Consider the following 11,717-nt stretch of genomic DNA (forward strand, 5'->3'; position numbering starts at 1 on the left):
CTCATGTTAAAACTAATATAAATATAAAGATGTAAAGTGAAAGGAACAAAAACCAAAATTTATTAACTCGTAACTCACTGTTGTTTTGTTAACTCGTATATTTTCTGAAAAACTAATATTCTACTCTAAATCCACCAAACTCGTCTACCCGATGGCTGTCTTGGTATCTCATACGACCACGCATACCGTCTGGGATGCTCGGGATTCATCTGTTTGATCGCCACATTTGCTTCTTCTGTCCTTCGCTTATCACCTTCGACCCGAATCCCCTTGAAAATTTGTTGTTTTTGGCTCGGCTGCACTTAGATTGACCCGTCTAAACACTAATCTCTTCTATTCTTCTAATCGCCTCTCTAATATCTATCCGAATATCTGGATCACTCTCCGTGCATTCTGCACCGATTTGCAACAGCTTCCGCATTTCACCTAACGAATTCGTGCTCCCAGTGATCTCCGGATCCAACAATTCCATCTCGCGTTGCTCCAACATAGCCGATTTTACCCACTCGACAACATCCGCCCCGCCTTTGCCTTTATTATGGTACTGAGATGGAAACTTCCCGGTTACAATCTCTAGTATCATGATTCCAAGACTGTACACGTCACATTTGGGCGATATCGACTGATTCTGTGCTGCTTTGGGCGCTTTGTAGCCTGTTAACACGTTTGCCGCATGATTTGCATCCATGATACTAATTAGACCGTAATCTACTACTAACGGATCGTTATTAGGACCAAGAAGCACATTGCTGATTTCAAGTTTCCGTGAGGTAATGCCAGTGTAGCGAGTTCTCTATGAATGTAACCCATTCCAAGCGCGACACCCTTTATTATTTTTACTCGAGCCGGCCAGGTTAGCTCGGCGTGACTCTCCCCGCGGTCACCTAAAAGATTTGCATCCTCCTAAATCAATTAAAGTTTTAAAATGTAACATTTAAGATAACATAAGGTATAGCTTTAGAACTTACCATGTAACAAATAAAGTAAACTGCCTTTAGGAATGTATTCGTATATCGCGAGTTTTTCTTTTTTCTGAAAATGACACGCGAGTGGTGCCAAGACGTTCGGGTGCTCGAGTCTTCCAAGTCGACTCATCTCGACTTGAAACCCGTCTTTACTCATCTTATTCATTTCCTTTAACCTCTTAACCACCAAAACCAAACCGTTTGACAATTTAGCTTTATACGAAGACCCTAACGAGCCGTTCCCGAGGACCTCTGCACCCGCTTTCATCAAATCCGACAACCCAAACGCAACGCTGCCTTTGTTCAAAAGCATTAGATCACCACCTCCCTTGGTCTTTTTAAAAGACCCCTTTTCCAAGTTTCCTCGGGTTGAACCATTTTCTTTCGGGCTAACATTATCTATACCCAACCCGAAGGAATCATCAACGTCTCGCGTCTCTACACACGTTTGATCAGCTTCTTCTTTCTTCCTCTTTTGAACTAACACATAGATTCCAACTAGCATTGCCACAAGGATGAAACCAGAGAGACCCATGAGCATATAAGCCATTTTTAACGACTCGGGAGGTGGCTTTGATGGTTGTTTCGGTCCTTTAGGAGTCTGTCTCACGTTTAAACATAACTTACGAAGTTTCGGCCCACAAAGCCCCAGGTTTCCATCAAATAAGGCAACATCAAATCTTGATAAGCTAGAAGGAATGTCTCCTATTAGATTATTATTTGAAAGGTTAAGTGACTCCAAAGTTTGTTGTCCTAGTAACAGAATTAAACCCGAAAATTTGTTATTATTAAGATGCAATTCCAATAGCCGGGGAAGTTGTGTTAACGAAGAAGGAATATGACCCGAAAAATTGTTATGGTCAAACCAAATTTTCTTCAAAGACACCATATTCGTGAAGTAATCCGACGGGATCTCACCCGAAAATTGATTCATTGACAAATAAATAGCTTTCAAAGCTCCAAGTTTATTGAATTCAGGAAGTGGACCAGAAAATGAATTGTTTACAAGGTTAATAACTCGTAAACCTTCCATTTGCGAAAGGGCAGACATGTCGATTTCACCGGATAGATTGAGTGACCTTAAACGAAGCGTGGTGACGATCCCATTGCCACAAATAAGGCCGACCCATTTTATGACTTCATCACAAGGATTTGTTCCTGGCTTCCAGGAATCGAGAGAAACGGGGTTGTTTAAAGATTGCTTCATTCGTAACAAGGCTTCGGCGTCATTCATGGCGGATTTGGACATCATTGGTATTGTAATCAAGATCACGGACAATAAAACAGGAGGTCCAAGGTGACCAAGAAAGGCCATTTAATTTACATTTGAAATGGAGAGAAATAGAAGAGCAAAAAATGGGGAAAAAAAGAATCTCAATGAATGGTGATTGTTTAGGTTTATCATAGCCGGTAGCAACTATTCTTTAAAATTGTGGTTTAGAATAATAGAAAGTAAGAGTTCATGCGGAAGAAATTGGATCCATGATCAATTAACTAACTATTTGTTAGTTAGTTAGTTTAGTTTGTTGTTCATATACTACATACAACAAATAATGAATAGACCCTCCATTTATTAGACCATAATAATAATAGTAATACTTTCTCCAATTCATGGCTTCCATATCAAAAGTTGAAGTTCTTCCATGTACCAACTTCGCGATATCTATTTGCGTATCGTCTCATGTGGTTTGCATTTGATTCCTGAATTAAAATTAGAATATTTAAGAAACCGAATTAGAATCTTGAATTAGAATTCAAATCGAATTTCGAGTTTTTCAACTAATATTCGAATATTGAACACTTGTACGTGTACCCATACCTCATCATTAGCTAAATTGTCCACCCTTTTATACTCCTTTGGAAATGATATCTTGACTCTTGAGTGTACTCCATTGTGAAGTACTCCATTGTTTTTCAGTATAATCGGTTTTACCATTTAAAAGGGGTTGTGGTGTAGTTTGTTGCCTCCTTACCTGCCTCTATGTTATAATATTGGATTATTTTGTTCAGTATTTATGAAGTTCAATCACTTTCTATTAAGCAAATAATAAAAAGAATTAAGATTTTCTTGTAAACCATCCCTAAATGTCGTAAGTAAAGTTCTAATGAGACATCATAAGCCAATATATCAAAGAGAAAAAATACTAAAACACCCAACCTTAACATGTTTTAAATGTATGGTCCATTAAGGAGTGAATCATAGCAGGGTATCAGTGAGCCCAAATGCAACACAAGAAATTGAAAATGGCTTTCATGAATTTAAAAAGGTGGTTTCGTGTACATCCTTAAAATGCAATCGAATTTGATGGTATCCTGATCTAAGATCCAATTAAGAAAAAGAATATATGAAAGCACCTCTTGGCTTTTTTAAGAGTCACCAATGGTGGAGTAGGAAAGTTATTTAAATTGTCACTATATGTAGCTTCTTGTATTCATAAACGAATGTGTTGAAAATATCCAAAACCATTCCACGTGTTGAAAAGAAACTCCAATTCTTGATTCTTATATATTTTATAACTATTTATATTTGCAAATATTGGATTACATCGAAACAGAAGGCAAGCGGGTAACAAGCTGCGCCGCTACTCCTTTTTAAATCGCAAAACATGAGTCACTTTCTATAGGACTGCTAGTTTGTTGATTTCAAGTAACTCATGAGTCACTTTCTATAGAATTCTTTTGGTTACTTGGTAGCGGTAAAGTGTTTGGTTTATTGTAACATTAGTTAACAATATCTTATGATCATACTCATGGGAAGGTGGCAGTGTTTTGGGGAGTCTAAAAGATGGCTTTAAATTCTTGTAATATTTGGGTTAAGGCGTATCATTTTGTCTAAAATAACCTCTAGCATACGTGTAAATATATTCATTTATGATATAAATCTTTGTACGTATAAAATAATCTTTTTTTATCATAATAGTTTTAACTTTCTTAGAAAATACTAATAATTTCCTAGATTTAGTCACATATATAAATTTGATGAATATGCATTAAGGCATTTAGTTGTGGTTGAAGAAAACTGGCACTATAGGCCTAGTCAGCATCAAATGGCGCCTTCAAACCACAACACCCTATTCAGAAGATGGTGCCCAATCTTTTTTTGTCCTCCGGTGCTATGGTGATAACGACTTTTTGGTGAAAAAGGTGGGTCCACCCCCGCTAGCAGTCACTTCTTTTAAAAAAAAATAATAAACTATTTAAATCTAGTTATCTCACAGCGTTTCAATTATCAAATGACTAGTTATTGTCACACTATCTATATAACAGTAACGTGACATGATAACTAACAAAACCTAGTTATTTCACGACACAGCCCAAAAGATAGACTTAGGGGGTGTTTGGTAGAGAGAAAAGAGGGTGGAGAATTGGATTTCCATTGTTTGGGAGAATTAGGTAGAGAATTGGGGGGAGAATTGGATTTCTCTGGGAATTGGGTGTAGGCAAAAAATTGAGAAATCCAATTCTCTCCATTTTGAAGAGAAATGGAATTCTCTGTGAGCCACCATCGCTTCTCTGCTCTACTCATCTGTCTTCTCGGTGTAGGCAAAAAGTGTGTATGGTATTATTTCCATTGCTCCGACCGGCGATGATGTCCGGCACGGCGGAACCCTACTCCGTCGCGTTGCAACTAGCAACTCCGGCGATGATGTAGGCAAAAACATCCGTTCGTGTCCTACTCCGACTGGCGGAACCCTACTCCGTCGCGTCCTACTCCGACCGGCGTCCGTCCGTTCGCAACTAGCAACCCTAAATCGCGGCGGAGTGGTTGGCGGCAGCTGTGGTTTTAGTGGTTGGTGGCCGTGGTGGATTAGAAGAAGATAGAGGAGGAAGAACGGTCGCCGGAGAGAGAGAGGAGAAGGTGGAGTTGGTGGCAGCTGGAAGAGTTAGGTTGAGAGAAGGAGAATGATTTTCACTTCTTTTCTCTATTCTACCAAACAAAGGAAATGATTTTCAATTCTCCACCTATTTCCATTTCTTTCCAATTCCATTTCTCTCCTATTTCCATTTCCATTTCTTCTCATTTTTTTTCTCTGTACCAAACACCCCCTTAATGCCGTTCGTCTGTTAGGTATCATAAAGAGTGGTTGGGAAGCTTTACATGCCGATTGACCTCGTGTCCACTAGTAATTTTAGCCAAACAATACTAACACAAGCACATGTGAAGTGTCAGAGATTTATGTGTGTTAAATGAGAATAGTAATATATAAAAAAAATAAATAAATATTAAGAGTGCACAAAGTTGTTAAAAAAGTGTTTGTTAATACTAGACTAGATTGACAATTGTGTTTTTGCGACAGACAAACTTTATATAAGAAATATTTCACCTTAAATATTATCGATGTTTTTAGACACGTTAACCCTTGATAAAGCTTACCTATTAAGTGTGTTTGAATGAGAGCAATCTTAGGAAGTGTAACCATGTTGGAGGTTTTTATCCCCGAAAAAAAAACAAAAAATCTATGCTAAACATTATAATATTGTATAACTAGTATAAATGTGACATGTTAAATCCTTCAAAACATCGAGTCTAGTGATCAACTTTTTTTTATCAGTTATTAGGTTGTATGATTAAATAAAAATATCTGGTAGTAGCAGAAAGAAAATGTTGCCACTTACCTACAAAGCAAAGAAGGATATTCACGTGAACAAAAACGTGAAATGTGCCGAATGCCAAACCCTGTCCACTTGTGTCGGCAATCAAAAGCGAATATTAATTTCTTTTCCACACTCAACCTTTTACTTCTTTAATTTCTTTATATTAATCACTAAAGTGGGATTTCTTTATTTATTTCTTCAGTAGGTTAGGTATCCATGTTCTATACGGACTGAACAACTTAAAAGAATGATAAATAAAGTTAAGTATTGTATTAAATAAGTACAAAGTGAAATTGCAGCTATAATTCACAAACTTAAATATAAATCATAAATCTCTAAATATTTCTTAACATACAACATCTTACAATACTAATAAAAGAAAATATTCAAGTTTAGGTGTCAAGCTCATATTTCATCTCCTAATCTTTTATCTCATGCATTCTAGCTATTCATGGGCCATGGGTCAAAACCATTTTATCAAATGGGTTATAACATAGTGTGGATTACATTTGTTATTGAATCAAGTGTCATTTTCATGCCTAAGGTTTGACCAACTATTTAGTACATTTTTTTAAATTTCTTGCAAATCAACACCTGATGTTTCCAAAATCATGTTATTTTAATACTTTTTGTTAACCCTGTTTGTTTTTTTCATTAAGTCTACATTAAATTAATTCACAAGTATTTTGAGAATCACAACTGAGAAACAAACCTTATTTATCTTTATCATTTGACAAAACCAGTGTAATACACCGGTTCAAAAGCTAGTTAGATGATAAACTAAAATATGGTTACTAAAGTAGGATAGCATATGAGAACATAGCTAATACAATCGGAACAAAACGAACCTGCCATACGTGGAAGAAATCTTTCGATTAGTCAAAGAATTTGCAGTAAAAGAGATTTGATATGGTTTTGATCAGCAATATATAGATAGAAAGAAAGATATTACGGCTACAGAGAAAAAGAAGATGGGTCTGCTTCAGTTAAAAATCCATGTGTTGTTAACAATGAACCCAAATAAGTTTTAAGGGCTAAAATAATTCATATAGCTGTAAATGTTTTTATCTATAAAAAATGATATAATTCATGTTGGAGAAGTTAAATAATGAAAAATGTTCAATTTATAAAAATGTTTAATAAACAAACCTAAGTTTTTTTTAAATAAAATATGTTTTGTAAAAGAAATTATAGAAATCAAAATGAATTAAAAAATATATACGTTTAATGTATCATTAATAGGAGAGAGAGGCCAGAAGAAAGTGTAAAAATGTATCAGAGAATGACACGCGACAAGAGAAAACATTTATTTATTATATAATATAGATTTATTTTTTAACTGCCCACGAATCGTTTAAAGGGGTTGCTGGTTAAATTCATCATATCGGGATATACTCGTCTTTTAATTCAGGGAAAATCCTCACCTAAAGCCAATGTACGTGAAAACTAGCCCTGAGGCACACTAGTGCGGTGAGATAAAACACGCTCAGTTCAATGATCAATGATGTGCTAAAAGTAGTTATTAATTTATTAACTAAATAAACGCTAATCTAGACACTAAGTAATAAATTCTAGACTCTTAAACTTAACTAAACTACTAACCGGCAAGTGAACCGATCGACTCTAGTACAGCTAAGTAAGTCCGGATATCGAACCCACGAGACTCTTTAAATTACGTAAACCAGCTAAATTAGACTCAACTACAGACACGACTATTTATTTATTATTTGCCTAAGGGGGTTTTACTAATAAACTAATTTTTAACTAATTAAGAAAACTAAAGACGACAAAACTTATAACTTAGACTTAATTCAGATGATGATGAACAACCACCTAGGCTAGAATCCCCTAAGTTTCAGTTATCAATTAACCGGGAGACTATTTAGTTATGGAACTGGGATCATAAAATAGACGCTTAAGAGAAAACCCAAACAGGACCCCTAATCCTTCTCAAGAGACACCTATAGGTTTCTAATAAGTTTTAACGCACACCAGTATTAAAAATCAAGTTTCCTTAAGGCCACCTAATTAATTACAAACTAGTTCTTTTATATGAAATCCTACCTTACAGCGCGGAAATCAAAGGCAGTCTAATATATTCAATTGACTCGATAGACAAAGTTAATCAATCAAACCTAGACGGACTTCTTACGAAGAACTAAATCTAGCAATCCTGATCAACAAAGACCTATCAATAACCTAGCACCTTACAGCTATTTATGTTAGCAGCACACTTAGGTTTATTTTATTAACTAATATTATTCCCATGATCTTAATGCATATCTGATGTGCTCTAAATTATACACAATGTTATATAAATATTCCCTACATTTTAATCCATGCTTGAGCTAGTTTTTATTTAAAAATATGTCTAATTATTAATTTTATTATAAATGTGTTGAATTCTCGTAAGAATTTTATTACTTACAATTAACAATTCTTTAAGTGGACTTTAATGACAAATTAATTGAGATGTTATTTGATGCTTTCTTTCATTCTTTCTTTTAGACGTATGTGCATTCAAGAATGAATTCTTTAATTGCAAAAGTCAAGTTAGGGTCTCCAATATATTAAATGAAATATAAAAGAATTAAGCTAAGACTTGAATGGAAACATCACGTGGGCTGAGTCACGGCTTCACCATCTCGATGGGGTTAATGAATTGGGCCACAAGATAATTAATGGGCTGGTTGGCAATTGAAGGTCGGTTAGGAAGTTGTTTATATGATTGGAAAAGAATTATAAAGGGACGGCTACTGAAGGGAGTCAGGAGATTGGAGACGCAACAAAGGCAAAAGGGGAAAAGGAGAAGATGAAGAAATTCGAGCAGAGAGCGTCCGGGTTCAACACCTACTCATCTAAACGTCATTATTATTCGGTTCGAATTTATTGTTTTCGTTATGGATTCAGTTTTTAAACTTTATTTATTTGGTTTGTTCTTGAGTATGGTTGTTGGCTAAACCCTTAAACTGCCTAGGTTATGATGAACTTTTGTTGACGTTGGATTTTGGTTTGGATTTGTTTTTGTTATGGTTTATAATTAAGTAAAAGGTTTATTGTTACTCATTCGATGCATATGTGTGTTTAGGATTGTTTGGTGAATTTTATTGTTTCACAGTTTCCTTGGTGATTGTCTGTCATATAATAGAATTCTGCTAGGTCATCTACTGTGTGTTTTTTGACGAGTTTATGGTTGAAATGCATTAAAGCCATAGGAACAATATTAATAAATCAAATAGACCTAAGTGTGTTGCTAATCTAAATAGCTGAGAGGTGATAGATTATATGATAAGTCTTGGTTGTTTAAGATTGATAGATTTAGTTCTTCGTAAGGAGTCCGTCTAGGTTTGATTTTTCACCTTGTTTATTTAGTCGAGTGAATACTTTAAACTACCTTTGATTTCCGCGCTGTAAGGTAGGATTTCTTATAGAGGTACTGGTCATAAAATAATTAGCGACCATAAGCTAGCCTAATTAAACTGGTATTTTTAAGAACTTAATAGAAATCCATAGGTGTCTTCTTGAGAAGGGTCAGGGGTCCTATTCAGGTTTTCTTTAAGTGACGATTTTATGATCCCAGTTCCATAACATGCATTTTCCAACTAATTGACAATTGATACATTAGGGATTCTAGCCTAGGTGGTTGCTCATCATCATTTGAATTAAGTCTAGGTTTAAGTCGTCTTTAAGTCTTAGTGATTAATTTATTATTAGTTTTTAGTAAAACCCCCCAATAATAATAAATAAATAGTCGTGTTTGTAGTTAAGTCTAATTTAGCTGGTTAACGTAATTAAAAGAGTCTCGTGGGTTCGATATCCGGACTTACTTAGCTGTACTAGAGTCGACTGGTTCACTTGCCGGTTAGTAGTTTTAGTTAAGTTAAGAGTCTAGTATTATTACTTAGTGTCTAGATTAGCGTTTATTTAGTTAATAAATTAATAACTACTTTTAGCACATCAATATCAATCATAAAATAATCAAGAACACAAAGTAATTGACCTAATAATGACCTATCATAATGACAAACAATAATAAAGGCAACTATGGAATAATAATAATTAATCAAACAATCCTAAATATCCATATGCATCAATTTAATATAATTAAACCTTTTAACTAGTTCATAAAAACCATAACGATAAATAAATCGCAAGTCAAAATCAAACGTCAACAAAGGTTCTTCATAAGCCTAGGCAGGCTATAATGTTTAGCCTAACATCATAAAAGAAAACAAAACGATAATAAAGGAAATCATAGCGAAAATAAATAAGAACGGAAGATTAAAGGTGATAAAACCCGTGGTCTTCGTTCTTAGATGATAAGCACTTCGTCGGTTGATTCCTAGCCTTCAAACCCACCAAATATTGCAATCCTAAGCTCCAGAAAACTTCAAATTTGGCTCTGGTTCGCAGTGTATGCTCAGGATTAAGTTTAGGGGTGTTTAAATAGGTTTCCTGGGCCCAAAACTGATAAAAACCGAAGAAAATACGCGAAACGGGATGCCCGGCACACCGCGCGGCAGCATTTGGCCTCCTGGTCGTGCGGTGCTCCGGATGAGGGGGGCTGACCGGTCCGGTTCGTTTCCTGATGCGGTCCGGTTCAATTCTGATGCTCCGGTTCATCGGTTTGGCTTGTTTTAGCTCTTTTTTCGCCCTTTTTAACCATGAACAAGTCTCGAAACCTACATTATTCAAATATGTTGGTAATATACAAATTCTAATAAAAAGCGAATGAAAACTAATAAAATATTATATTAAATATACAAGGGATTTATATATATTTAGCATTATATCAATCAACTAATGAATGCCACCTACTCGCCTAGTCTTTCATCATCATCATCCTGGTGCTGCTGAAACTAAATGTTGGGGGGCATGAATCAAACCTAAGATTTTCTTTACAAATTAAATTTTAAAGTCATGTGTACAAATTAGGCGACGACCGATGATAGGGGTGTTCTTCGGGTTAGCTTTCCTGGTTTCGGGTTTTTCGAGTCGGGTTCTTCAGGTTTCAAAGTTTTAAATCCAAACCAGACCAAAATCTCTTATGGTTTCTTCGGGTTAGATTAATCATGTTTCGAGTATCCTAGGAAAAAAAGGCATTGCTTAAAATTGTATCTAGCATATTCTTCTTCGCTTGTAATTTAATAAACCAATAACAAAACATTAATAACCCCATAAAGCATCTTAAAAAGAGTAAAATTTAACAAAGTTCAACCACAATAACAAAACCGGCCAACATAATCGTATATAATATGCCATGATTAGGGTGTTCGATTATAGTTGCTTTTAGTCATAAAATGAAAAGATTAATAAATAATAAACAATCGACACATAATAGGTGGAATGAGAACAATTGATTTGGACTATATTCTAATAACGTCAGTGGCTAAGGCTTAACCTACAACACCTAAAAATTATGGTTTAAACTAAAATTTTATTCGGGTTACCCAAAACCTAGAAGTCGGACCCAAGAACCAACCCGAATTACTTCGGTTTGGGTTAGCCTTTCTCGCGTTCGGGTTTGTTGGGTTGGGCTGGTTCAAGTACGGGTTTTCTCGGGTTGAGTTTTAGATAATAGTGACAGCCCTAACCGATGATTCATCCTAGTTTTTTAACTTAAAATTTCCTTCAGCTATTTAAATTATCATTCTACGAGTACATACAAAATGATAAAATAAGTAACGTGAGTACACAAATAAATGAAGGTGAGATTCAATATAAATAAAAATAACTTACCAAAAGTATAAATAACTATTTTACCTAAAGTAATTACATTACAAAAATGAAATAGAGTAATATTAACTACTCTATTAAAAAAATTATACAATGATAATAGTTACTTTATAACTTTAGTTGAATCTACACTTCTCTTAATCATGCGCACAAAACTTCCAAATATGCTCAACTAAATCCACACAAAAGTTGTTGTGAGCTTCCCAATCGTGTATTGCCCGATGATTAACTTGCTTCTCTACGTTGCTCATCTTGACAAAAGCTAGTTCGATGTCATCTTCGTAGTTTTGGTAAATCCCTTTCCTTTTGTCCTCCAATATAATTGTATGTATGCTCAAGCAAATTTACAGTTCACTTCTTATATTTCCTAACTACCACATTCGTATCAGATTATCGATGATAGCCCACTTCTTTTTCTAG

General features: G+C 35.1%; 1 pseudogene; it reads right to left on the minus strand.

Moving 5' to 3' along the window:
* Positions 1-316: 316 nt before the first annotated feature.
* On the minus strand, positions 317-2,280 carry LOC143589893 (pollen receptor-like kinase 3; annotated as a pseudogene).
* Positions 2,281-11,717: the final 9,437 nt, after the last annotated feature.

Source organism: Bidens hawaiensis, unplaced genomic scaffold (assembly GCF_021521415.1).
Source record: "Bidens hawaiensis isolate Kalapana, Puna unplaced genomic scaffold, B.hawaiensis_p1.1 tig00001597_1, whole genome shotgun sequence".
Taxonomy (NCBI): Eukaryota; Viridiplantae; Streptophyta; class Magnoliopsida; order Asterales; family Asteraceae; genus Bidens; species Bidens hawaiensis.